The following is a 25,802-nucleotide window of genomic DNA, read 5'->3' as shown; positions in this document are numbered from 1 at the left end:
ACATCAAAACATTGGGGGAAAATTGTCAAATGTCAAAAAACAACAAAAACATTGGGGGAAAAGTGACAAAAACATCAAAATAAGCGACAAAATGTCAAGAAAAACAGTAGCTGTTAAAATGTCCGACATGAACCACTTAATGTGATGATATTAATGCAGCAACATGTCAGCAGACTGTTTTTACAGAAGCTTCAACAACTGCCATGTGCTTCAAATGTCACCCCCCCCCCAAACACCAGGCGTCCTCTGACCTTTCTTCCTTCTCAGGACTTTGACCCCTATCTAATTACAATGAGTTGGCGCAATGCAGCACATAAAATGTTGGGTGAGTTATTGCTGGCCGATCGTTGTACAAGATGAGCAGATAATACTTCTCCTTTGTTTTTTGTCCCTTAGAGGGAAACAACTAGGAGCCACCACATATTTTAATTAGCTAATTTTGTCAGTTAAGACTGGGTTATTAAAAGGTCAATATAGTAGCTTTAATATTTTTTTTTTCTTTCAAAGTAGCCTAAATAGCATGGCACTAACATTTGACCATGTGAGGTAAACTCTAGAAGGGGGAGTGTTTTGCTGTGAGACATCAATCAGCTGTGTGCTCACTGCAACCGCCTTGGTGGGCAAACAGTCATCTGAACATCAAATAATCTTAAACATTTGATGAAAAACAGGACTAAGAAGCATTGTAGGAGCCCATACCTGAAACATTTTAATCATTGTTTGAAACTGTGTGTGTGTTTGTGTGTGTGTGTGTGTGTGTGTGTGTGTGTGTGTGTGTGTGTGTGTGTGTGTGTGTGTGTGTGTGTGTGTGTGTGTGTGTGTGTGTGTGTGTGTGTGTGTGTGTGTGAGATTTTATACATTTATACATTTAGTGAACATCCTATTCAGTGAAATCTTAGAAGAGATGCATGATGTATTTTCACTGTACAGTACCTTACACTTGATGTGACCTAACTATTTCCTACTTTGTTTCTCTCTCATCTAACATGCAGTACAGTAGCTTGTGTAAATTGTACATTTGCATGAAAATTACATTTTTATCATTCCCAGAACAGACAAACATATTTTCAATCAATTACATCTGCATATCAATAGTCCACTAAAAGACAATTTGTGACATCCAGGGCAAATCTGAAAGCATGGCAAGATGTTCCGGTAACACTTACAGTACAGTATGTACAGTATGTTTCCTAATGTTTAAAGCCATATTCCATTTAGGTCAAAGCATTCTTTTTCTTAATAATATACAGTCAACCAATCCAGGGCAGGCTTTGCACCCTCTCACTTTAATGACATGCCAACTCCTCTCATCTTCACACAGCAACGTTTGAAACCACTCAAATTACAAGATGGATCTTGACAGAATATAGCATATGCTCTACATCGCACCCCAAGTTAGCTGACAACTGGCTCACTCTGACTGCTTAATCCTAATCATTCTATAATGTAGACTGAATGTAAAAAGACATCTCAGAGCCTGAATGAATTGAAATTACATTTCAGGAGACATTGACATTTCTGTAAAATCATGTTAAGTTAGTTTAGAAAAGGCAATGATAAATGTGCAATTGTAGAAGTATAATTATATTTAATAAAAATGTTCCTTATTTAGTGATTAAAAATATTACATAGTAAGTCATATCTGGGTATGTTTACATATACACACTAAAGATTGCTATAATAATCCCCATAATAATCCAATTCACATGACTAAAAAGAGGCAAGTGTAAAAAGTCATTTTATGCTCTTTTGTCTTGCATTTTCAGTAAAGGTTGCCAAAAGCTTGGAAAACTAAGCCCAACATCACATCATGTCAAAACAAGTACCAAAACCACTGTTGCTCTAATCTATATGAAAACTAATCTCATTTTGTCATCTCTACTCACCTCAGCACAAGCAGGTTTATTAGGAGTCAAGAAATTACCAAACAAGCGCAAGCATGAAATAATTTAAGACCACAATGTCAATGTTCATCTACCTTTGATGCATTTGCTGTCTGTCAGATAACAAACTTTAAATTTAAAATCCCACAACATAGTCTCAAATGAAAGAATGTCAATCAAACAATTATCAATCATCAAACATTTTAAAGGTAATCTTCATCTTAAAATGTGTCAACACCACCATTTCCTATTATAATCTTTAAAGAATGTGTGTATATGTGAATGTTTTTAAAGAACTCAAAAGCTTCTTACTCAGGGTAGGGATTCTTCCACATATAGAACCAATAAAAAATGCGTCAAGTCTCAACTGTCACACTTACCATAATTGGCATGTAAGTCTGCTTCAACCTCTGCTTAGTAAGCACATCAGACTGAATATAAGGGGTCCATGTGGGTGCCTTAGACAGCGTGGTGGAAGGTGAGTGAAGTTCCAGCTTCGGGTGAGGTGGTCTACTACTATGCATCGTACCATTTAGATGTATTTCTCATTTTGGAAATTATATGAAGTTATATTTTGTAAACTAAATATAATGTCATCAGAATCAGCTTTATTGGCCAGGTTTGCGTAAACAAACAAGGAATTTGACTCTGGTTAATCTTTGCTCTTAAAGTACAACACTCACTTATAAAAAGGATAAAAACAGAAAGGACAGTAAGAAATATAAAAAAAATACTGGTAAGTAATAGTACAATATAATTTACAAATTTACAAAAAAAAATGTAATAACAATTGAAGAGAGGAAAAGAATAGTGCAATATCAGTATAGTCAAGATTTAAGATTTAAATATAAATATAGTGCAAGGCAGTTCAGTGCAAGAATGAATGTATGTATTCAATGCACTCTGTGCATCTTTGAGGTTGTTTCCTGCACTAACTAACCCATGATGTTTTCAATAGGACTGTGGAGTGCAACATTGTTTTCACAAGGGGAAAGGATAAGGTATGTACAACTTTTATTTTAAGTATTTGTGTGTGTATTGTTTAATCCATGACCTTAGGTGTTTTGCATCCAATTAGGACAAAACTCAAAATAACAACTAGTGTTAATTCTAACAACAATCAGCCAAGCCAAGTCAAATCAATTTTATTTATATAACCTAATATCACAAATTTGTCTCAAGGGGCTTTACAATCTGTACAGCATATGACACTCTCTGTCGTCAGACCTTCAATTTGGACCCCTTTAACGTGGGGGAACACGGAAGAAACCTCAGGAAGAGAAAATGAGCATGAATCTCTCTCCATGGATGGAGAGACATGCAACAGATGTTGTGTGTAAATTATAGAGCAACGTAATGACATTACAGCATAGACAATATGTCTGACGGTCTGAAAGGCTTTAACTAAGATAAAGGTATCTTTTAATAATGTCAAAAAATATTTTGGTATTGCTATATTGTTGATGTTTAGTACAACACGAGACATTTAGGAACTGTTCAATGATATAAACAGAAACCATCATTCTAAGATTGCTATTGTTTGACTTACTGACTTGTGATGATGCCCACAACTCAATTATTTTATTGAACTCTATAATTCTGGGCTTTCCAGTCATATGGCTAGAAGACATTAGTTTTAATGTCTAAATATAAAATTGTATATATATACTCTTATTTGTAATTACTTCACAGAAGTAAACCGCCACCATGAGTACGGACGCGGAGATGGCCATTTATGGCAAAGCTGCCATTTACCTTCGTAAGCCAGAAAAGGAGAGAATTGAGGCTCAAAGTACACCATTTGATGCCAAGAGTGCCTGCTATGTGGCCGATACCAAGGAGCTGTACTTGAAGGCAAAAATCCTCAAGAAAGATGGTGGCAAAGTCACCGTTGAAGTCCTGGACACTAAGGAGGTTAGTATCATGAAGTCAGAGTAAACTGGGAATTCAATATGACTATTTCTCATTGTGTCTGATGTTTTGTTGCAGGAGAGGACAGTGAAAGAAGATCAAGTCTTCCCAATGAACCCTCCCAAGTATGACAAGATTGAGGACATGGCCATGATGACCCATCTCAATGAAGCCTCTGTGCTGTATAACCTCAAAGAGCGTTTTGCAGCATGGATGATCTATGTAAGACAATCTGCCTAATAAGAAAAGAAGTGTTGTGAATTGCTAAACTTGTAGGAGACATAGAGTTAACTGTTGCATATGATCACTTTCAGACCTACTCTGGGTTGTTCTGTGCCACTGTGAACCCCTACAAGTGGCTCCCAGTGTACGATGCTGAATGTGTAAGTGCCTATAGAGGCAAGAAGCGTATGGAGGCTCCACCCCACATCTTCTCTGTCTCTGACAACGCTTTTCAGTTCATGCTTACTGGTAAGTCATTACCAAAACAACGTAGAATTTATCAGTATAAAGGGGTTTCTGTTGCAGTAAAACTCAATTATTATTACATTATTTGTTTTTTTAATTACAGATAGGGAGAACCAGTCTGTCTTGATCACGTAAGTTTGTTACATTTACATTTGTTGACTTTGTTTAACATAGTCAAATATCTTGATCAAATTCTTAAATGTCTATACCTAGTGGAGAATCTGGTGCTGGAAAGACTGTGAACACCAAGCGTGTCATCCAGTACTTTGCAACAATCGCAGTTGGTGGAGCGAAGAGGGACACATCAAAGGTATCTTACTGTATGACTACAATTCAGGCTTCTTCCTCTATAAAATATTTTTCAAGGGGGAAAAATAGTCATTTTCTGACTGCAATTCTAAACCTGGATCATAGGGGTCACTGGAGGATCAGATTATTGCAGCCAATCCCCTGCTGGAGGCCTATGGTAACGCCAAAACTATTAGGAATGACAACTCTTCTCGTTTTGTAAGTATGGAACAATTACTACACATGAAATAGGTCTTTTTACAGATTGCCAATGTGGAGGGACATTAAAAATCTTTGAACCTTTGTTCCAAACAGGGTAAATTCATCAGAATCCATTTCGGCACAACTGGCAAACTGGCTAGTGCTGATATTGAGACATGTAAGTAATAATACTCATAGTGCATACAAACGACTGGAATTGAGAATTGGTCAGACTTATGAACAATGTTTGCAGATCTGCTGGAGAAGTCAAGAGTGACATACCAGCTTGCTGATGAAAGAGGCTACCACATCTTCTTCCAGATGATGACCGGCCACATCCCTGAGATACTTGGTAAGAAGATTGAGGGGATGCACATTGTAACCTTTTTTCATATAAAACAAATGTTCTCACGTATTCACCCTTTTTTTGATCTCCAGATCAGGCACTCATCACAACCAACCCCTACGACTTCCCCATGTGTAGCATGGGTCAGATCGCCGTGGCCAGTATTGATGACAAAGTTGAGCTGGAAGCCACTGATGTGAGTGATTTTCACTTTCAAATATTTAAATATATCCACATCAAAACTGCCCTTTTAAGTGATTATGTTTGTGTGGACCTCTTTTGAACTCAGAATGCCATTGATATCCTGGGCTTCACCGGTGAAGAGAAGGTGAGCATCTACAGGATGACTGGTGCTGTGATCCACCATGGTAACATGAAGTTCAAGCAGAAGCAGCGTGAGGAGCAGGCTGAGCCTGACGGCACAGAGGGTTAGTATTTAATGCCAGCTCAGAGCGAATAGCTTGGGGGGAATCAGTAATACAGTTCTTAATCACACTGGTTTCTGTTCATATCATGATGGAAATCTCTGAACTATTTTCAGAGGCTGACAAGGTTGCTTACCTGCTGGGTCTGAACTCCGCTGACATGCTCAAGGCTCTGTGCTATCCCAGAGTGAAGGTCGGCAATGAGTATGTCACCAAGGGACAGACTGTACCTCAGGTAATTGAGATAAACTGGTATCACTTCTATTTATCTTTTGTGTCATTCATTTCATTAGAAACATTTAAAATACCAGTATTTCATCATTTTACAAGATGGTTGGCAGTTGATTTTAAACAAATCACATCCTTGTTTTTATTCAGGTGATGAACGCAGTGCCTGCCCTGGCCAAGTCGATCTATGAGAGGATGTTCTTGTGGATGGTCGTCCGTATCAACCAGAGTTTGGACACTAAACAAGCTAGACAGTTCTACATTGGTGTCCTAGATATCGCTGGCTTTGAAATCTTTGACGTAAGCTTCATTTCAAACAATTATGAGGCTGATGCTTTTCATGACAGAATCATTCTTATTGCCCTGCGAGAGATTATACTAATTATTTGTCCCATCACAGTTCAACACCTTGGAACAGCTGTGCATCAACTTCACCAATGAGAAACTGCAACAGTTCTTCAACCACACTATGTTTGTCCTGGAGCAAGAGGAGTACAAGAAGGAGGGTATTGTCTGGGATTTCATTGACTTTGGCATGGACTTGGCTGCTTGCATTGAGCTCATTGAAAAGGTAATCACTTAATTATGTAAGTATATCTAATTGTTCTTAATTTGACTTAATGTGTCACTTAATGACATACTTCACACTTTTTTCAAGCCCATGGGAATCTTCTCCATCCTCGAAGAGGAGTGCATGTTCCCCAAGGCCACAGACACATCCTTCAAGAACAAGCTGTATGACCAGCATCTTGGCAAAAACAAAGCATTTGAAAAGCCTAAGCCCGCCAAGGGCAAGATTGAGGCCCACTTCTCCCTGGTGCACTACGCCGGTACCGTGGACTACAATATCGCTGGCTGGCTGGACAAGAACAAGGATCCACTGAATGACTCTGTCGTTCAGCTGTACCAGAAATCCCCAGTGAAACTGCTGGCTGTTCTGTATCCTCCCGTCGTTGAGGGTATGATAGTAACTACAGTAAACTAAAACACATTTTAAGGTCATAGTGTATATTTTTTAACTGTAGCATGTGCTCATGTACATAATATGTCACATTTTAACATAACATGTCTATTTAAAAACATTTACAGAAACTGGTGGTGCAAAGAAGGGTGGCAAGAAGAAGGGTGGTTCTATGCAGACTGTGTCTTCACAGTTTAGGGTAAGGTTTAACATTGCAAACTTATCTCAAATACAGTATCTCAATGTATGCTCAAACTCACAGTTGTTATATGCATGATATAAGTCACCATTCTGGATCTACAGGAGAACTTGGGCAAGCTGATGACTAACTTGAGGAGCACCCATCCTCACTTTGTGCGCTGCCTGATTCCCAATGAGTCAAAGACTCCAGGTACATAGAAAACTTAATCTCAAGAGATTCTTTGAGGAGTGATTTGTTTTGTTGGTATGGTTTACTTAATTTTAGAGCCTAACTATTTACTCAAGGAAGTAATTAAGAAATGTATTTTTTACAGGTCTGATGGAGAACTTCCTGGTCATCCACCAGCTCAGGTGTAACGGTGTGCTGGAGGGTATCAGAATCTGCAGAAAAGGTTTCCCCAGCAGAATTCTCTATGCTGACTTCAAGCAGAGGTATCAATAGATATTTAAAGAATTTTGATAGATTATTAAAAGAAAATGCTCACACTGACCATTAACTCTCATAAAAAGGTACAAGGTGCTAAATGCCAGTGTCATCCCAGAAGGCCAGTTCATTGACAACAAGAAGGCTTCAGAGAAGCTGCTTGGGTCAATTGATGTTAATCATGATGAGTACAAATTCGGACACACCAAGGTAAGCCCCTTGATTGCATTAATATACTTTAGTGGTACTTTCCAATGATGGTCAGTGCATTTTGTCAAAAAAAAATAGTATCTTAAAAAAAGTCTTACACAATTTTATGTAGTGTAATAAGAAATTAGGCCACTGAACGAGTGAAGGATAGAAATAGAGAAATTGCACCACCATGTGGCCATTGATGGAGGAGGTTACATTTTGTCTTGTTCACAAAGTGACTAGTGACTAGTAAAATTTCCCATACAGGATTGAAGTTTTCTAGAAAAAAGCACAGCTGCCATCAGCCATTTAGAATAATTGTGTTTCACTGTCTACGATATTTTGCTACATATCCTGATCCTGATGAAGATAAAAAAGGTTTTCTTAATAATATAAGACATTCATATGATTGTGTGGGGTACATGCTCTCTGCGTCATTTCTGGTTTAAGGTTGAATGTTCATAACATAATAATGTTCATAGTGCAGAAATGAAGTCAATTTCTCTTTTCTCTTTGATCAGGTGTTCTTCAAGGCCGGTCTGCTGGGTGTCCTAGAGGAGATGAGAGATGAAAAACTGGCATCTCTGGTCACCATGACTCAGGCTTTGTGCCGGGGTTTCCTCATGAGAACAGAGTTTGTGAAGATGACAGCGAGGAGGTATGTTGAAAAGAACAATTTTGAGTGCACAGCCATGGAATGAATAATGAGGAATAACTTTGTCCCTAACAGCAACTTCTTTTCAACAGGGATGCTGTATATACCATCCAGTACAATGTCCGCTCATTCATGAATGTCAAACACTGGCCATGGATGAAGGTGTACTACAAGATCAAGCCTCTGCTGAAGAGTGCTGAAACTGAGAAGGAGCTGGCAGCTATGAAGGAGAACTATGAAAAGATGACCACTGACTTGGCTGCTGCCCTGGCCAAGAAGAAGGAACTGGAGGAGAAGATGGTGTCCCTTCTGCAGGAGAAGAATGATCTGCAGCTCCAAGTAGCATCTGTAAGTACACACCAACAGACAGATCTGATTTTTCATGTTTTTCATTTTAATGTTAATCTACTAACATCTATTTTTGGAAAATTAACTAGGAATCAGAGAATCTGAATGACGCTGAAGAGAGATGTGAGGGACTTATCAAGAGTAAGATTCAGCTCGAGGCCAAACTCAAAGAGACAACCGAGAGACTGGAGGATGAAGAGGAAATCAATGCTGAGCTCACTGCCAAGAAGAGAAAGCTGGAGGATGAATGCTCTGAGCTCAAGAAGGATATTGATGACCTGGAGCTTACCCTGGCCAAAGTGGAAAAAGAGAAACATGCCACAGAGAACAAGGTTGGTAAATAATAATCAGTCCAGCAGATGAAGTAAGATTATAATGATGACAGTTTAAAGACAAGATTTTTCTTGCACACTTAGGTTAAGAACCTGACTGAGGAGATGGCCTCTCAAGATGAGAGCATTGCTAAGCTGACCAAGGAAAAGAAAGCCCTTCAGGAGGCTCATCAGCAGACTCTTGATGACCTGCAGGCAGAGGAAGACAAAGTCAACACTCTGACCAAGGCCAAGACCAAGCTTGAGCAGCAAGTGGATGATGTAAGTTTACAAAGTCTCTTGGATGGCAAAGCAAGAGCATTCTTCTTGAATGTGATGGTTACGAACTAATCTTATTTCTTAGCTTGAGGGTTCTCTGGAGCAAGAGAAGAAGCTCCGTATGGACCTTGAGAGAGCCAAGAGAAAGCTCGAGGGTGATCTGAAACTGGCCCAGGAATCCATAATGGATCTTGAGAATGACAAGCAGCAGTCTGATGAGAAGATCAAAAAGTAACGTCATTTTTTAATTTGTACAACCATTCTTTTAAAAATTTTGGTTAACTGCATGAACTCTATGTACTTTATCTATAATTCTCACAGGAAGGACTTTGAAATCAGTCAGCTCCTTAGCAAGATTGAAGATGAGCAGTCACTGGGTGCTCAGCTTCAGAAGAAGATCAAGGAGCTCCAGGTGACATATACACGAAATATTTCTGCATGTGTTCCCAAATTTGTGTATTAAAAGCGAAAGTTTACTGAAAGACATCACATCTATATTCAACAGGCTCGTATTGAGGAACTGGAGGAGGAGATTGAGGCTGAGCGTGCTGCTCGAGCCAAGGTTGAGAAGCAGAGAGCTGACCTCGCCAGGGAGACAGGGAGGAGGGGCTGGAGGAGGCCGGCGGTGCCACTGCTGCTCAGATTGAGATGAACAAGAAGCGTGAAGCCGAGTTCCAGAAACTCCGTCGTGATCTTGAGGAGTCCACTCTGCAGCATGAAGCCACCGCTGCTGCTCTTCGCAAGAAGCAGGCTGACAGCGTAGCTGAGCTGGGAGAGCAGATCGACAACCTCCAGCGTGTAAAGCAGAAGCTTGAGAAGGAAAAGAGTGAATACAAAATGGAGATTGATGACCTCTCCAGCAACATGGAGGCTGTTGCTAAAGCAAAGGTACACAATGCGTTACATGCTATTTTATTAACTAAATAAGTATAGTAAATAATGTAGTTAATATTATAAATAAAATCTGATCACTGATCTCATCTCTATTTACTCATTAGGGTAATCTTGAAAAGATGTGCCGTACTCTAGAGGACCAACTCAGCGAACTGAAGACCAAGAATGATGAAAATGTCCGTCAAGTCAATGATGCAAATGCACAGAAAGCACGTCTCCTGACAGAAAATGGTATCTAAAACTTTTAACCTGAATGATCTGTTGTGTATATTATTCAGAAACATGACAAAAACTAACGTATCATGACATCTTTCACACAAGGTGAGTTCAGCCGTCAAGTTGAAGAGAAAGAAGCTCTTGTCTCCCAGCTGACCAGAGGCAAACAGGCATTCACACAGCAGATTGAGGAGCTGAAGAGACAGATTGAAGAGGAAGTTAAGGTAAGACACCGTTAAGTGAGTGTGTATTGGTATTATTAATTTGGGATTAAGGAATTTTGTAAATTCAATCACATGTCTTACACCAGGCCAAGAATGCTCTTGCCCATGGACTGCAATCAGCCCGTCATGACTGTGATCTGCTGAGGGAGCAGTTTGAGGAGGAGCAGGAGGCCAAGGCTGAGCTGCAGCGTGGAATGTCCAAGGCCAACGGTGAGGTGGCTCAGTGGAGAACTAAGTATGAAACTGATGCTATCCAGCGCACTGAGGAGCTTGAGGAATCCAAGTGAGTATGATTCAAACAATTAAATGGCCAGTTCAGAAGTGTAGCATTTTAGCATAACTCAAATATAGTACTTGCATTTAAACAAATGTTCTAAACAGGTTTTTCAATTGTTCGTATGTAGTATCTCATTACAAAAATAACATTTTAGATCAAAGCAGTGCTTTCCTATATTCATCTAGGTTCTGAGACTATGCAATGATTTGTATTTCATTCATGAAAAAATATCTGGAAAAAAGTAGTTTCAGTGGAAAACTAATCTCATCCTTATCAATCAGGAAAAAACTGGCTCAGCGTCTTCAGGAGGCTGAGGAGCAGATTGAGGCAGTGAACTCCAAGTGTGCTTCTCTTGAGAAAACCAAACAGAGGCTCCAGAGTGAGGTGGAGGACCTCATGATTGATGTGGAGAGGGCCAATGGGCTGGCTGCCAACCTGGACAAGAAGCAGAGGAACTTTGACAAGGTAGCATTGCTTACTTTGTGTGGCCTAGCCAGACAAACAATCACATATATATATATATATATATATATATATATTTATTTATTTATTTATTTTCATTTTTCCCCATATTGCTACATAACCAACTGAACTGTATTAATTATGTTATTCAGGTGTTGGCAGAGTGGAAACAGAAGTTCGAGGAGGGTCAGGCCGAGCTCGAGGGAGCACAGAAGGAGGCTCGTTCTCTCAGCACTGAGCTGTTCAAGATGAAGAACTCTTATGAGGAATCTCTGGATCAGCTGGAGACCATGAAGCGGGAAAACAAGAATCTGCAACGTAAATTCTACATTATCTATCAGTTACATTGTATTCAACACTTGTATTTCTTACATTGTATTCAATTGTTGTAGAATAAAGTGTATTTATTTTACTTTGTAAGGCTTAACAATATAAAACACATGTATCTCTCTGCAGAGGAGATCTCAGATCTGACTGAACAGATTGGTGAGACTGGCAAGAGCATCCATGAGCTGGAGAAGTCCAAGAAGCAGGTGGAGACCGAGAAGGCTGAGATCCAGACGGCTCTTGAAGAGGCAGAGGTACTATTTTTCTTGGGGAAATCTTCTGAAAGAAAATCGTAATCATAGACAAATACACAAAAAAAGGTTAAAAGGCAAAGATTAATATTTACATTTTTTGATATCATTAGGGAACTCTGGAACATGAAGAGTCTAAGATCCTGCGTGTCCAGCTGGAACTCAACCAGATTAAGGGTGAGGTGGACAGGAAGCTGGCAGAGAAAGATGAGGAGATGGAGCAGATCAAGAGGAACAGCCAGAGGGTGATTGACTCCATGCAGAGCACTCTGGATTCTGAGGTCAGGAGCAGAAATGATGCCCTGAGAATCAAGAAGAAGATGGAGGGAGACCTGAATGAGATGGAGATTCAGCTGAGCCACGCCAATCGCCAGGCTGCTGAGTCCCAGAAGCAGCTGAGGAATGTGCAGGCGCAGCTGAAGGTATTGTTAGACATAGAGTTGTTGCACAGACTATGGTCAGTGCAGGTACATTTTGGCATTCATGTGAATATTTTCCTGATATTTTTTCACTAGGATGCACAACTGCACCTTGATGATGCTGTCAGAGCACAGGAAGACTTCAAGGAACAAGCTGCTATGGTGGATCGCAGGAATTGTCTGATGGTAGCTGAAATCGAGGAACTTAGAGCTGCTCTGGAACAGACAGAGAGAAGTCGCAAAGTTGCTGAGCAGGAGCTGGTGGACGCCAGTGAGCGTGTTGGACTTCTGCACTCTCAGGTGAACAAGCCCAATCATTTCTTCAATAATTCAAAAATCTAATGACAATTAAAATTATGTGAAAATCAGGCATGTAATGACTAAAGTGCCTTTTTTTGCCTTTTAGAACACAAGCCTTCTGAACTCCAAGAAGAAGCTTGAGTCTGACCTGGTCCAGGTCCAGAGTGAAGTCGATGACACTGTTCAGGAAGCAAGAAATGCAGAGGAGAAGGCCAAGAAGGCCATCACTGATGTAGGTTTACATTTCATTTGTTCTTCCTTTCACTCCAACATGTTCAAGATATTTCTCATTAACATTTTATGCTGTCTCTTCTAGGCTGCTATGATGGCTGAGGAGCTGAAGAAGGAGCAGGATACCAGCGCTCACTTGGAGAGGATGAAGAAGAACCTGGAGGTCGCTGTGAAGGACCTGCAGCACCGCCTGGATGAGGCTGAGAACCTGGCCATGAAAGGTGGCAAGAAGCAGCTCCAGAAACTTGAGTCCAGGGTATGAAAGTCACGTTAAAGGGGTGATAGAATGCAAAACCGATTTTACCCTGTCATAGTTGAATAACGACATTTCGGTAGGTAAATAGGACATACATAGAAGTTCAAAGTCCCACTGACACCCCTTTACTATGAAAATCTCATATTTTGAAACTGCCGCTGAAAACGGGCGAATCCCAACAAAGCTGAGTTGCTTGCGCAAGCATATCAAAATCCGGAACCTTAAGAGAACAGTCACGCCCCAATATTTACATAGGCTACACAACTGACCTGAGAACAGGTAGTTTTCTGAATCTATCTAGGTCACGCAGATCTCTGCTATTCCATTACAAAATTCACTTCTGAAACTTTTTTATGCGAGAAATCAACCATATAAAGCTCAAATATGGGCCGCTTTACGAAAATGGATGGCTAATTGCAAATTTTCTCCGACTGTGTGTCGGAGTTTAGTGCCGGTGTTGGTGCTGCCTGGGTTGCTACATCGCCACCCTGACCGCAGTGTCAGCGAGCTTGTTACGCCCGCAATCTTTTACCGCAGCCCGCAGGTTCCAGTTAATCTTATAATGGGTATGTGTGTTGAGTTATTTAAACAAACAATCGGGGAAATAAACACCTCTTGTCCGCGAGTCTCATTGATAGAGCCGCGGTGAGATGGAGTCCATTAATGAGAGCTAGCTAGCCTCCTCCTAACTCTGACATTCACAAAAATACATTCAATTGAAATCCGAAATCGGACAAGTGTTAGCTAAGCTTTGTAAGTCCTTGAGGAACCTGTAATATTCACGCCGTGACGAAATTCAAACTGTAAATATACTTTAGTTATGCGAAGTGAGCAAGCTGGCGGTATTTCCCCATTGTAATGAATGGGACATATAGCAAGCAGCTGCTCGTCCCTACAAAGACGCCTTTATGCGTTCATAAAAATGCCTTAAAATCAAATCAAAGGGACACAACGGTTAGCTTTATAAGACATTGGGGAATGATGTTGTATAAGTGGCGTGACGAAATTCAAACTGTAAATATAATTTAGTTATGGCGACATTGTAGCTAGCTAGCGCCGGTATTTCCCCATTGTAATGAATGGGAGATATAGCAAGCAGCTGCTCGTCCTACAAAGACGCCTCGCGTTCATAAAAATGCCTTAAAATGAAATCGGACACAACGGTTAGCTTTATAAGACATTGGGGAATGATGTTATATAAGTGGCGTGACGAAATTCAAACCATAAATGTATTATTTATAGATATAGTTATGCCGGCAGCTGGCTGCGGAGCCCCGTATGCAGTATCCACAAAGGGTGACTTTGCCCTGGGTATGGAGCCCAGCAGGCTGTCGCTTTCTCGTCAGACTGTGTGGAGCTCCTAAAGTCCGACACGTCTTACCAAATTTGCAATTAGCCATACATTTTTGTAAAACGGCCCATATTTGAGCTTTATATAGTTGATTTCTCGCTTAAAAAAGTCTCAGAAGTGAATTTGGTAATGAAACATTGCAGTGTCTGGAATATGAGATTCTGTCGCTTCTCTGATGTATGTGTATTGGGGATTTGCTCAACCAATCAGCGCGCGTCTCTAATGTGTGCGTATGGCAAGTCGCTCAACCAATCACCGCGCAGCTCATCTAAATATTCATGACCATACCATATTTGGAAGAAAAGCTCTTGTTACAAATAGGGCCAAAACACAGGGATGCATAAGGGCCAATAAAATATCAACCAGGCCATTTTCAGCCCAACCAATGTTACATACCCCATTAGGAGACCATAAGGAACAGTGTGATATACCCTATATAATCATTCTATCACCCCTTTAAGAATTTGTACAACTGAAGCAAGACTTTTTGAAAAGAAAGACAGATACTTATTGTCTTGTTTTTTGAAGGTACGTGAACTGGAGGCAGAGGTTGAGGCTGAGCAGAGACGCGGAGCAGATGCCATTAAGGGTGTCCGCAAATATGAGAGGAGGGTGAAGGAGCTCACCTATCAGGTACAGTCACTTTGTTAGCTACCATGTACAGTACAAAAATTATCTAATATATTTACCATTAAAAATACACATGCTTATCCATATTGCCTATTACAGACTGAGGAGGACAAGAAAAACGTTGCCAGGCTGCAGGATCTGGTTGACAAATTGCAGCTGAAGGTCAAGGCCTACAAGAGGCAGGCTGAGGAGGCGGTAAGGACAAAATATACATTTTCAACACTGAAAGTTTGACAATATATCATAGTTATTTTAATGTACAGTAGTACTATGGATCTTTTTGAACATTTACATTTTTTTTTCTATGTCTTGTATTTCAGGAGGAGCAGGCCAACACTCATCTGTCCAAGTGCAGGAAGGTTCAGCATGAGCTGGAGGAGGCTGAGGAGCGCGCTGACATCGCAGAGTCCCAGGTCAACAAGTTGAGGGCAAAGAGCCGTGACTCTGGCAAGGTAAATACATACATCAGTTTAGTGAAAAATAACCCTCAAAGCAATTATTCTTTGATGTATATTTGCCAATATGTTAGAGCAGATTCTTTACAGTATTATATTCACCTTATAAAGCATTAGGTTTAAATACTATGAAATGAACAGATCACAATTATTGTCCCCTATCGCTTATTCAGACTCACACAAACCATTTCCGTGTTTTTTTTTACAGGGAAAAGAAGCAGCAGAGTAAAGCACACGAGAGTTTGGCTGTGTTGAAACATATAATATGAAATAATTCATGCCGAAACAATAAAGATTAAACTGTTGATATTAAATTCTGTCTGTAATACTTTCATCTCTTTGCTTCTCTTAAAGGTAGTTGTGAGATTTGAAAAACACTTTTTTTGGGACATGAAAAACGTTAAAAACATCCTTAACATTTGAGGTGAAGGTGAACAATATGGGCAGTTAAGAAAACAAGTAGAAAAAAAAAGTGTTTTCCTAATCTGGAAAACAGGCACAAAAAAGAATAATTAATTACCTAATCCAAGATGAGCTCTCACTTGTGCGCAATCTTTGGAGGCCACAGGCACAATTTAGACAGCAGAATAAACTCTGGACTCCTAGAACCACAACTTTAGCTGTGATAGAAAGCAGTCGTTAGCTCACAAAACTGCAGATTTTACCAAGTCAAATTTGACTTAAGACCTTTGGGTTCTTTTCTGATACAGGTCATAAAACAATTAAACGTATAAAATAGTGTAGGTGCCTTAGCGGTGCCTGTTTTTCCAGTTAGATGGAGAGACACACGCACACACACACAGTGCGTTTCACTATCTTTGTGGGGATAATGCATTCCCTAGCCCCTTACCCTAACCTTAAGCATCACAACTAAATGCCTAACCTTAACCCTTACCACAACCCTAACCATAACCTAATTCTAACCCTAATCCTAAAACCAAGTCTTAACCGTCAATCAGCCCTTTAAATTTGTGGGGTCCAGCATTTTGGCCCCATAAAGCTGTCCGGACCCGACAAGTATACTGTATTCCCGGTTCTTGGACCCCACAAATATAGTTAAACAAGAACACATATACACACTTGTGTATGGCTTAGTCTTAAAATGATCATGGTTGTGTTTTCAACTCATGCCTCATCAGAAGAAGTGGGCTGGACACTAAATGCTGAATTACGGAGCCCCCCTGGTCCCACTTTGTCAAAAAAAATTACGTATCTCGTGGCCACGAGATACGTATCTCGTGGCCACGAGATAATTCTTCTTCATATTTTATAGCCTATATTTATACTTTTTCCATGTATATATGTCACAAAGTGGAGCCAGGCAGCCAGAGTTTTCTTATGTTGTATATAGTGTGGTGTTTCGGGTGTTTTATTTTGTATTATGAATGGCTGAGACACAAGGAGGAAAAAGGAGCGGATAGAGAGCAAAAAAGAAACGTTGGGGACGGACCACAGATAGACGGGCAGCAGAGCCGGAGCCGGAGGACAGCTGTGGATGTTTGGAGGATCGGCGCGTTGGCGTTGTGCGAGTTGGGCAAAAATAGAAAATCTGATTTCAACCAGTCTATAGAGAAAGGGACTACAGTCTTTACCCTTTTCTGTTTGAGGGAGGGGGGAAGAGGGCCAGCAGCACGCAACGTCCACTCTGCTTTTCCCGTTCGCGCCACAATGCCAACGCGCCGATCCGCCAAACATCCACAGCTGTCCTCCGGCTCCGGCTCTACTGTCCTGCCCGTCTATCTGTGCTCCGTCCTGCACTCCTGTAGTGTCCCCAACATTTCTTTTTCGCTCTCTATCCGCTCCTCTTTACTCCTTGTGTCTCAGCATCTTGTAGGCTGCATATCCATAGTCCTTTATAATTCTTCTTCATATTTATAGGCTAACCTATATTTATACTTTTTACATGTAGGCCTATATACTTGTTTATTTACCAACTTCTATTATTATTTATATTCCTTTAAATGTCTTGATGTGCACATCAACTGTGACACAAGAATTGTGTGCAGACTGGTTCATTAATTATTGAAGTGTTTCACATTTTGGTAGTTTTGAATGTAAGAAAAGCCTGTGTCCGTGTAACCTACGAAAAAACGTCAGCAGAGGGCGTTCTAGGCTTAGGTCACGGTACCTCCGTCTGGCTGTATTTCCATATGTGTATTTCCCGGTATTTCCCAGTTGACGGCAAGGAGCTGTAGAAGAACAGCAGATGATCATATGAATCATTGTGACGGCTTTACAAAGGTAAGAGTGTTTTAATTAGCACGGTGAACATTTAGTTAGATGGCAAATTACTGAGTTAAGATAACTGCAAGACTAGCTAGCTAGGTGTTCGAGCTGGTAGCATTAGCGATTAGCATATAAATTAAAGTGATGGTTCGGAGTAATTTTCCACGTTTGTATCTCTTAAATGACCCCACTAATAATGCCCGAAATGATACCAAAGGTCTACACTAGTATATATAGGTTATGCACTCATAAAACGATGGATTGGAAAGTTTGTAAGTACACCAGAAGTTTATGTAAATAACACTTGCCTGCTGGCTTCTGCTCTCTGCTGTTGTTGTTGCTGCTGTGAGACGAGTGTTTAGGGACGTCTACAAATTACAACACCGAAAAGAGATGCAACAAAAATATGTTTTAATTTAACTTATTTTTTAAAGTAAGTGCTGTAATATAACTAGCAGGAGACAAGTAATAATTGAGGTAAGTTTGGAGACATTACCTTATTTAATAATTAAATTAATACATATTTTTGTTGTATCTCTTTTCGGTGTAGTAATTTGTAGACAGCCCTAAGCACTCGTCTAACTGCAGCAGCAGCAGCAACAGAGAGCAGAAGAGAGCAGGCAAGTGTTCATAAACTTCTGGTGTACTTACAAACTTTCCAATCCATCGTTTTATGAGTGCATAACCTATATATACTAGTGTAGACCTTTGGTATCATTTCAGGCATTATTAGTGGGGTCATTTAAGAGATACAAACGTGGGTCCATTAGCCCCGCGCTAAGCTATTCAGCGGCTAACGCTACTCTACGCTAACTCGCCCAATGTTAGACCCAGGTGAAAAAAGCTTCTGGGGGGGTGTTTGGCTCGAGGTCATGGTGCAAAGGACCCTAGGGTAAATTACTCCGAACCATCACTTTAAGCAGGCTAATTCAACGTTAACGGCTATCATTAGGCTAACGGTTCTTTAGCCTCGGTAAAGTCCGGTAAAATTTGTAACGTTAGTAACGGGGACAAAGCCCGGCAGTTCATGCGGTGTTGTTCTATTTAGTTAACGTTAACCCTTGTGTCGTCTTCGGGTCAAATTTGACCCGTTTTCAAAGTTTCTAGCTATATCAGAAATATGGGTTTATTTCAACCAAATTAACCAAAAATAACATGGGTGGTTGCCAATGATGTTGTTCGAAAGTAAAATTAATGACCACTACTTTCATAGAATTTTGGGTGTTTTATTTAATTTTATTGCATTTGTGTTCTTCCCGGGTCAATTTTGACCCAGTGGGGCACTTTTGTGCTCAACAGCAGATGAACACACACACGTACATGAATGCACATGCGGAGACACACAAACACCCCCACACACATGCACACACATACACCCCCCCCCCACCCCCACAAACACACACATTCATACAAACCGCAGCTGAGAACTACCTCATGTAATTCATCACATTATTGCGCTTTCCAGCACATGGAAATGCACCCAAACACATACAAACACACACAGACACACATGGACAACAAACATGCATATCATGTACACGTGTGTGCGTGCACATACATTCACACAAACACAATATACTGAAATTGGGCAATGGATCATTATGATTTTCAGGGGATGAACACACACACACGTGCGCACATGCTCGCGTGTACACACACACACATACATTACACACACACACACACAGTAGCTGAGACCTGCAAAAGATCACACTATTGTGCTTTTCAGCACATGAACATGCACGCACGCACACACACAAACACACACATATGCACATACACACACTATGCCCATGGGTGATAATTTATAATTCATGCTTTATAAACTGGCAAAACAGACCGGGTAAATTTTTACCCGGAAGGACAACTAGTACATGGTCGACGGGAGGAAAACACAAGGGTTAACTGATGGTGTCAACACTAGTTTTTGGTCATTGATTATTAGTGGATGCAGTGAAATATCAGTTATGTCTGTGTATCAAGTAATCATATAATAATAATAATAATAATAATAATAATAATAATAATATTACATTTAATTTATTTATCGCTTTTCAATAAACTCAAAGACTGTTTATATGGGACCATAATAAGAACACACTAGGGGTGTGACGAGACCTTCACGTCACGATTCGATACATATCACGATACTGAACTCCCGATACTTATTGCGATACTCCAAGACATGTTAAAAGGTTAAAAATTAACTGTTGATTAAAATGCTACATTTGGTTTAGACTGTGTGTGTAAATGAATAGGCTTGAACTTGGTGCTGGAAACAATGCACAGGACAATAGAGACACCAGAATAACAATAGTCATGATTCTGAAGCTGAAAATACAGAATTATTATTTTAGACGAATATGCTTTCAGTCTTTACAGACTAGATGTATTTAAAATAATGTCAGTCAATTTGTACTGGTAACATTAGACATTTGGCATTATCAGGACACAAATATTCCTCCATTGCATTATTATACACTATATTCAACATTATATATAGTAGTTTAATGTAGTACTGACACTAAAACTCTGAAAACTTTCTCACACAGTAATTATTATTTTGGGTGAACTATCCACGATACATATTGTTGCATTTTTGTATTGCGATAAATTGTGACACGATATATTGTTACACCCCTAGAACACACTAACTTAAAGCATATGTCACCATAGATTAAACATTAAAACTATATGCTATATAACACAACAGTAATAACAAATCATAAGGTGTGCCTAAAGTGGAGGGGAAGCTGCTGGAGGGCTTGTGTTGGTGGAGCAGGTTGTTGAAGTAGGAGGGGGTTGATAGGTCGCAGGAGTGTGTGAGCAGGTGAGCAGCAGAGTTCGAGATGTGATTAGATGTGACTATTGGTTTTAATGGGAGCCAGCTGATCAAGACAGGGGGGAAACAGTGTTTCATTGTAAGGAGTGGTATCAGAGACTTTGAAAGCAAGATGTTGGGAATACTGAACGGCAGGAATGGAAATAGTGATTGTTTTAATGTCCTTCTTGTGAACAGCAGCAACACCTCTTCCCTACCCCTTCAAGATGAGGTTTATGTGGTTTAATGAGAAATAGTCCAGTGGTTTTTGCCAGGTTTCAGTGAGGCAAAGGAAATCTAGATTTGCTGTCAGTTACTCCAGATCTAGAATGAGGCTTGTATTTCTGAGTGAACAAGTGTTAAGCAAAGCCATTATCAGGTGACGTTACTTTGTTGACAGGTTGTAAGGACGGAGGGAGGGGAGAGAAATAGGACAGATTTGAGTGTTGTTTGTTGTGAGGACATGATTAGAAAGTTGGAGTGCAACAGACCTACATGGATGGGATGGAATCTGGGGAGGTGATTGTTGAGGTTGTTAAGATCTGAGGTGGAGCAAAGCAGCGGTATGGTCAGTGTGTCTATTGTCTATGTCTATTGTTTCCAATAGATTTACAGTGACATTAATTGGTATTCTGTCATGTTATTATTAAAGACGTATTGATTGGTTAACAGGTGACAGATTGTATTTATACCAACTATGATCACAATCATGAGCAGCTGTGTATATTCAGTTAATATTAGAGTAGCCTATTCATAGTATTTGAATAACGCATTTCCTACCAATATGACACAATGTCATCGCCTATAATGGATTTCGGTCTCTCCTCATTTACCTACTAAGATGTCTTTCATAATTATGTAAGTGCATATCCATACTATATTCATTCACTAGTGCATTTTTTTCCTGATGAGTAGTAGAGGCCAGCAACTTCAAATATCCATTCTCCCTTTGGCTCTTTATGAGTTTTCTCAATACTGAGATCAACAAGAGTAATCTTGCTTTGCAAGATACTATACAATCCACATTTCTCTGTAAATTGCAAAAGTAATGCAAGTTTTGAATTTATACAACGTTTAATCCCCTTTACACAGGAGAGAAAAAGAATGGATGCTGAGCTGAGAGGATTTTTAATTCAGCGGGAAATTGATGAGGAATTTATCCAGAAGCTGGAAAATGAAAAGGTAAGCTAAGCCACTTTACATATGAATCTGCCTCATTTCTATGTTATTATTCTTAAAGGAGAACTTTGGTATTATTAATTATTATTAAACTTAGGGCCTGTACTACGAAGCGAGGTAACTGGCTTATCCAGGTAATTTCAGGAGTAACTTTGTGACGTCCGGTGTAACTTCCCGATTAACCCGCACTGCGAAAGGTGCATTGGTGTTACCCGAGGTATGCTGCTATGGCAATTTACGCTGCATCTTTAAACTGCTCTGCACAGGTTATCTTCGTGGTTAACTCAAAGTTACCCTACGTACAGTGCCTTGCGAAAGTATTCGGCCCCCTTGAACTTTTCGACCTTTTGCCACATTTCAGGCCTCAAACATAAAGATATAAAACTGTAATTTTTTGTGAAGAATCAACAACAAGTGGGACACAATCATGAAGTGGAACGAAATTTATTGGATATTTCAAACCTTTTAAACAAATAAAATTATTCAGCCCCCTTAAGTTAATACTTTGTAGCGCCACCTTTTGCTGCGATTACAGCTGTAAGTCGCTTGGGGTATGTCTCTATCAGTTTTGCACATCGAGAGACTGACATTTTTGCCCATTCCTCCTTGCAAAACAGCTCGAGCTCAGTGAGGTTGGATGGAGAGCGTTTGTGAACAGCAGTTTTCAGTTCTTTCCACAGATTCTCGATTGGATTCAGGTCTGGACTTTGACTTGGCCATTCTAATACCTGGATAGGTTTATTTGTGAACCATTCCATTGTAGATTTTGCTTTATGTTTTGGATCATTGTCTTGTTGGAAGACAAATCTCCGTCCCAGTCTCAGGTCTTTTGCAGACTCCATCAGGTTTTCTTCCAGAATGGTCCTGTATTTGGCTCCATCCATCTTCCCATCAATTTTAACCATCTTCCCTGTCCCTGCTGAAGAAAAGCAGGCCCAAACCATGATGCTGCCACCACCATGTTTGACAGTGGGGATGGTGTGTTCAGGGTGATGAGCTGTGTTGCTTTTACGCCAAACATAACGTTTTGCATTGTTGCCAAAAAGTTCGATTTTGGTTTCATCTGACCAGAGCACCTTCTTCCACATGTTTGGTGTGTCTCCCAGGTGGCTTTTGGCAAACTTGAAACGACACTTTTCATGGATATCTTTAAGAAATGGCTTTCTTCTTGCCACTCTTCCATAAAGGCCAGATTTGTGCAGTATACGACTGATTGTTGTCCTATGGACAGAGTCTCCCACCTCAGCTGTAGATCTCTGCAGTTCATCCAGAGTGATCATGGGCCTCTTGGCTGCATCTCTGATCAGTCTTCTCATTGTATGAGCTGAAAGTTTAGAGGGACGGCCGGGTCTTCGTAGATTTGTAGTGGTCTGATACTCCTTCCATTTCAATATTATCGCTTGCACAGTGCTCCTTGGGATGTTTAAAGCTTGGGAAATCTTTTTGTATCCAAATCCGGCTTTAAACTTCTCCACAACAGTATCTCGGACCTGCCTGGTGTGTTCCTTGTTCTTCATGATGCTCTCTGCGCTTTACACGGACCTCTGAGACTATCACAGAGCAGGTGCATTTATACGGAGACTTGATTACACACAGCTGGATTCTATTTATCATCATTAGTCATTTAGGTCAACATTGGATGATTCAGAGATCCTCACTGAACTTCTGGAGAGAGTTTGCTGCACTGAAAGTAAAGGGGCTGAATAATTTTGCACGCCCACTTTTTCAGTTTTTTATTTGTTAAAAAAGTTTGAAATAGCCAATGAATTTCGTTCCACTTCATAATTGGGACCCACTTGTTGTTGATTCTTCACAAAAAATTACAGTTTTATATCTTTATGTTTGAGGCCTGAAATGTGGCAAAAGGTCGAAACGTTCAAGGGGGCCGAATACTTTCGCAAGGCACTGTACATGCCCACTGCAGAACCCAGGTGAACATCAACCATGTCCAGGAGATCACCTCAGCCAGTGGCCATACAACTGGCTGCATGTCTGCAACATAATGCTATTGGGCAACTGCATACAATCATAAAACATAGACACACATTGTCATATTGAAGACGGTGCACTAGCAAGAGCTAACTTGAAGTGAAACCACATCGGCAGATGCAAGAGGCTAGCCCAGTTCATTGTAGATTTTGTGGCTGTGTGGGAGGAGTCGGGTTATGCTTTAAAAAAAATAAAAAAACATGTTTTGTCAAGCTTGTATAGAAGGATGCGCACTGCCCACCTGAGAGTAGCGTCGTCAGACCTGTGTTCAGCAGCATATGGAGGCTGTCAAGCAATAACCTATTTTACGATTCACAAGACATGTATTGCAACAATGCAATCATTATAATATTAAATAGTATTATAATAGCCTGTTTTAACATTCTTCTGTTGTAGTAGCCTACATTTATTGAGAACTGTCCCCATAAATAATTGCCCATGCATTTGAGTAGTGTTTTCATGATACAATTTGTAAAATTTCTTATTGACTTGTTGAAATTTTATTCACCAACACATGATTACACACTTTCTGATGACAAAAAGGTGCTTAAATTGAAAATACAGAATTCAGAAAGATTTTACCAGAAAACAAGGAATCTGGCAAAAAATATAGCGTATTTAAATTAAATTCAATTCAATTTTATTTATATAGGGCCAAATCACAACAACAGTTATCTCAGCGCTTTTCATAAAAGAGCAGGTCTAGACCGTACTCTGTGATATTTACAGAAACCCAACAATTCCCACCAAGAGCAAGCACTAGGCGACAGAGGCAAGGAAAAACGTCCTTTTAAGTTACAGAAACCTCAAGCAGAACCAAAACCCTAAGACTACAGAACCTGAATGTTCCATAAAGTAATACATAGTGATTTCATTAATTATTAATTACAAACGTTGATCATATATAATGACAAATAAAACATTATGTTAAAACATTTAAAATTATAAAAATGTTTTACTATTTATAGGTCAATCTAAACATGCTCCCAATTTTTTGTTTTTCCAGCTTGATGCATCTGTAATCCCTGTAATGAATGATGGAGACCTGGCAAAGTACATCCCTAAAGCTGGAGATAGAATAGCTACTGTGGCCTTCTGTCGGAAAGCCAATGCATCACTTGACACAAAGAGCAGGAAAGAGTCTATACTGACAAGGCTACGTCAGAGACTGTCTGGAGAAGCACCTGTACCTGTGAAAAAAAAGCCATTGGCAGGAAATGCAAATGCCAAAAAAAAAGATAGACGGGTTGAGCTTGGCTGGATGGACTTTAATGAAAATGACAAACGGTATAAACAAGTAAAGGCAATCAATGGGGGAGGAACGAGACATCTGAAAATCAACAAGGATAAAACAGTAGTGGAAATCAAAAAACCCAAATGGTTTTTCGAAAAAAAAGAAAAGGCTCTCAGATTATTCTACTGAAATTGAATTGTCTCAGGTACATGTCAACAGTTGGAGCACTGTGGATAACTTGTATGAAGAAAGCAAAGTAAAAACTCTTAGACTGTATCTTTGTACCAAAAGAGTAAATGTGGAGTTGTCCTCTGAGGAAGAGGAAGCAGAGATGCATTTAACTTCAACCCCAACTGTTGATCTCACAGGACATGAGCCACATGCTTCAACTGAGGTACAAGATATGGATGACAGAGTTCACCAAGAGATCGACCTCGAGACTATAATTGGGGCTGTGGCAACTCAAGATGTGCAGTTGGATGACACTGTGCCATGGAATGACCAGCCACCACAGAGATTGGTTGAACCTCAATCTGTTACTTGGATTGACCAGCCACTGCAGAGCCCAGGTGAACATCAACCAGGTCCTTGGCCTGACGAGCCACTGCAGAGCCCAGGCGAACATCAACCAGCTCCTTCAAATGAACAGCCAGGGATATGGTGGCCTTGTTGCAGAGCCATGGAATGACCAGACACTGGGTGAACGTGCTCCGGTTACACTGATTATTAGGCGGGGACATTATTTCACTGACTTAATCAAAGCCTTCACAAACCCAGATATTTTAAGCGCCGATGTGTTTATTAAGATGCGCCTACCTAATGAAAAACTTGAAGAAGGGGAGGGAAGTGGTGTGACCCGTGACTGCTTCACAGAGTTTTGGATGGACTTTTATGAAAGGTGCACCATGGGTGGGGATGTGAAAGTACCCTTTATTAGGC

At 40.2% G+C, this 25,802-nt stretch overlaps 1 protein-coding gene, 1 long non-coding RNA gene and 1 pseudogene across 2 annotated transcripts in view; 2 read left to right on the top strand and 1 right to left on the bottom strand.

Annotated features, from left to right (window-relative positions):
* The window catches only part of LOC120573135, a 563,511-nt gene that overhangs the window by 21,068 nt on the left and 516,641 nt on the right, over positions 1-25,802 (top strand). The gene's annotated exons all lie outside the window — the stretch shown is intronic.
* LOC120573092 (myosin heavy chain, fast skeletal muscle-like) overlaps positions 1-25,802 on the bottom strand; it is a 697,218-nt gene that overhangs the window by 188,514 nt on the left and 482,902 nt on the right. The window lies entirely within an intron of this gene.
* LOC120573125 lies at positions 3,576-15,728 on the top strand (annotated as a pseudogene).

This window comes from Perca fluviatilis, chromosome 14 (genome assembly GCF_010015445.1).
Source record: "Perca fluviatilis chromosome 14, GENO_Pfluv_1.0, whole genome shotgun sequence".
NCBI lineage: Eukaryota > Metazoa > Chordata > Actinopteri > Perciformes > Percidae > Perca > Perca fluviatilis.
Note: the sequence above shows the minus strand (reverse complement) of the source record. Positions and strands in the feature narration are given on the sequence as shown.